The sequence below is a fragment of the Mustelus asterias genome, chromosome 15, assembly GCF_964213995.1.
Source record: "Mustelus asterias chromosome 15, sMusAst1.hap1.1, whole genome shotgun sequence".
NCBI lineage: Eukaryota > Metazoa > Chordata > Chondrichthyes > Carcharhiniformes > Triakidae > Mustelus > Mustelus asterias.
The window spans coordinates 43406315-43409348 of NC_135815.1; positions in this window are offsets into that span (position 1 = coordinate 43406315).

Here is a 3034-nt window from a genome sequence, read left to right on the forward strand (position 1 = left end):
GAGGGGTGGTGTATTGTAATTTTAAAGTTCAGTAATACGCTGTACCCATTAGCATTTCTCCCATAGTGATAGTATAAAGTATAAGTTTTATTCATGTGTGGTGGGGTATTGGAGAGGTTGATTTTATTGTGAAATAAATCACTGTAAGTTTTGAAACTCGTTTGGAGTTTGTCTTGCCTCTTGTTCTCTCATCAGCTCACTCTGGCGAGGTCACAGTTTCAATACCCCTTACCATAAATCCGGAGTCTAGAACCGAGGGTGATCTGAGCGATTCGAACCCGCTCACTCAAGGGAGACTGCTGGTCAGGAGATAAAGAACAGAGTCTCTCTGTTCTCTCTCTTGGAGACCTACTCGAGTGGAGTGGATGCAGGGTAGCCGTTGTCCCACCGACAAGGAAGAGAACCACTTAGTTCTTGGTGGCGGTTTTGGTATGGCTGTGTGATATAAGTATCAGGTTACCGGTCAGGTATAAACGGTGAACCTGGTTCAGCGCTCTCTCCTGCAGAGTTGCCTCAGTGCAGCATTCCCCGGCCTTTGAAATTTTAAGGTCTGTAAGAGAGAGACACTCACAGCTATCAGCAGACCCCCAAATACCGGCCTGTAAGTGGAGTAAAAAGAAAGATCCCGCTACACTGGGGCAGGTTGGTAGAGGACCTTTATCTTCTTGATGTTTGGTGTAAGGCTCATGCTTGCGTGAAGATGTTGACGGTGGCTTGATATCTGGCCTCTGAGTGTGTGCAGATGCAAGCATTGTCTACGTTTTGGAGGTCAATGACAGGAGGATGGGATGACCTGAGTTTTGGCCTGCAGGCAACGGAGGTTGAACAGATTCCCATTTGTTCTGTGGTTTACCTCCATTCCAGCAGGGAGTTTGCTGAGGGTGAGATGGAGCATTGCAGCAAGGAAGATTGAGAAGAGTGTCAGTGTGATGACACAGCCTTGCTTGACCCCAGTCTGAACGGGATTTGGGCCTATGGTGGATCTGTTGTTCAGGATCATGGTTTGCATGTCATCATGAGGCAGAAAGAAGATGGTGACAAATTTCTGGGGGCAGACCAAACTAAGGCAGATGTTGCATAATCCATTGCAATTGACCGTGTCAACGGCCTTTGTGAGGTCAAAGAAAGTCATGTACAAGGGTTGGTACTGTTTCCTGCATTTCTCTTGTGGTTGCCATGCAGTGAATATAATGTCCATTGTGCTCCTTAGTGGTTAGAATCCACATTGAGACATTGGGAGGAGCGAGAAGGCGATTAAGGAGGATTCTTGTGATGACCTTCCCTGGTGTTGACACCAGGGAAATTCCTCTGCATTCAGACTTGTCACCTTTCTTGAACATGGTCATGATTATCGCATCTCTGAGATCTCCTTGTACTCGTCCTTCCAGATAAGAGAAATGAGGTCATGTATTCATACCAATAGTTTTTCACCATCATGCTTTAGTGCTTCAGAGGGGATTTCATTTGCTCCAGCTGCCTTGTTGTTCTTTAGCTGTCGGATAATCTTTTCTAGCTTGTGCTGTGTTGGGGTTGTGCTGAGATGGTGGTGTGTAGCATGCTGTAAGATGGAGTTTAGACACTCGCATTGAAGACAGAGGAGAGGATTTTCCGGCCTCACTCGCCCCAAAACCGGAAAATCCCACCTGAGGTCAACAGACCTTTCCATGGTCCGCCCCTCACCCATTCTGATTCCTGTGGTGGGCGGATTGGTAAAAATTTGCCCCAGAGTCTCTGTTAAGGAGGTCTTCAAAGTGTTTCCTTCAACAGGCAGTGACTGCCTCTGTGTTCTTGGTGAGCACCTCTCCATTATTGTCCAGCAGTGGGATGGGGCCTGGGTCATAGATGGTCTTGATTGTGCTAAAGAAACCTCACCTAATTGCTGGATCACCTGGATTTTCTCCACCCACCACCTGATCTTTGGCTTGCGAGTGTTTTGCTGGACTTCAGTCTTTAGTTGTAAGTAAAAGCTGCTTTCTTGTTCTCAAATTGGATTGCTGTTTCAGGTTCAGAAAAGTCTTGTACTTGAGGCTTACCAGTTCCTGGATATTCTGGTTGTTCTCCTGTTTTGGTGTTTCTTGGCCGAATGACCAAGTACCTCATCACAGATGCTGATTATGGAGGCCTTGAGGGCAGACCAAACCCTGTGGACACTCTGCGTGTTTGACTAACCGGGTGTCCTCAAGTTGGCAGTGAGGCGTTGGCTGAATAGTGTTTTCCCAACTGTGTTTTTGAGTGCCTCAGCATTGATTTTCCTGCAGCTTTGCTTCTGTTGCCATTGCTGCTTTGGGGCTACATTGATCAGTGCAGATGAGACCGTGGTCCATCCAGCAGTCGTCAGCTCTTGTCATGACGCGGATGATCCGCACATCCTTGCGGTCCTTCGCTCGCTATATATACTCAGTGATCACATTTGAATTCAGATAGTACTGAATGCTATGAACAACCTAAATTAATCTCTTAGATGTGAACACTCACATTCATCTACTAAAAATAATTTCAAACATCACCTTTCCTGTCAGTTTATTTCTCAAAATGCTTAAGGAAATGCCTTTTAAATAGTTTTCAGGAAGCCTTACTGTGGTCACAACCGGAAGGTTACTCTGCATTTAACCGTTAGCCAAAACATTACTGGATGAGAAGCCAAACTTGAGAAAGGAAAACAGCAGCAGTGGCAGAACATGAAGTGGATAAAGTATTCTTTAAGAAAAATGTGAATAGAAAGGTGAAAGGCTTTTGTAAGCCCCAAAATGACATGCTTCACATTCCTTTGTTCCATTGCCATTTCCTTTACATTGTATTGTCTTTTATCGATTGTCTTTTTTCCTAACTTTATTCTAAATCAGATGACTCTACTAATTCCACATAAACTTGGACAGATTCTGAAAATGGAACTCAAGATGATTTGTTCATTTGACAGAATGCTGTCAACAGGTATTTCTGGTCAAGCACACTGCTCGGAACTTTCACGTCCAGTTTTGTTTTCAGCGGCTGCCTCACCTTCAGTTTAATTTTCACATGCAGCGTAATTTGTTAC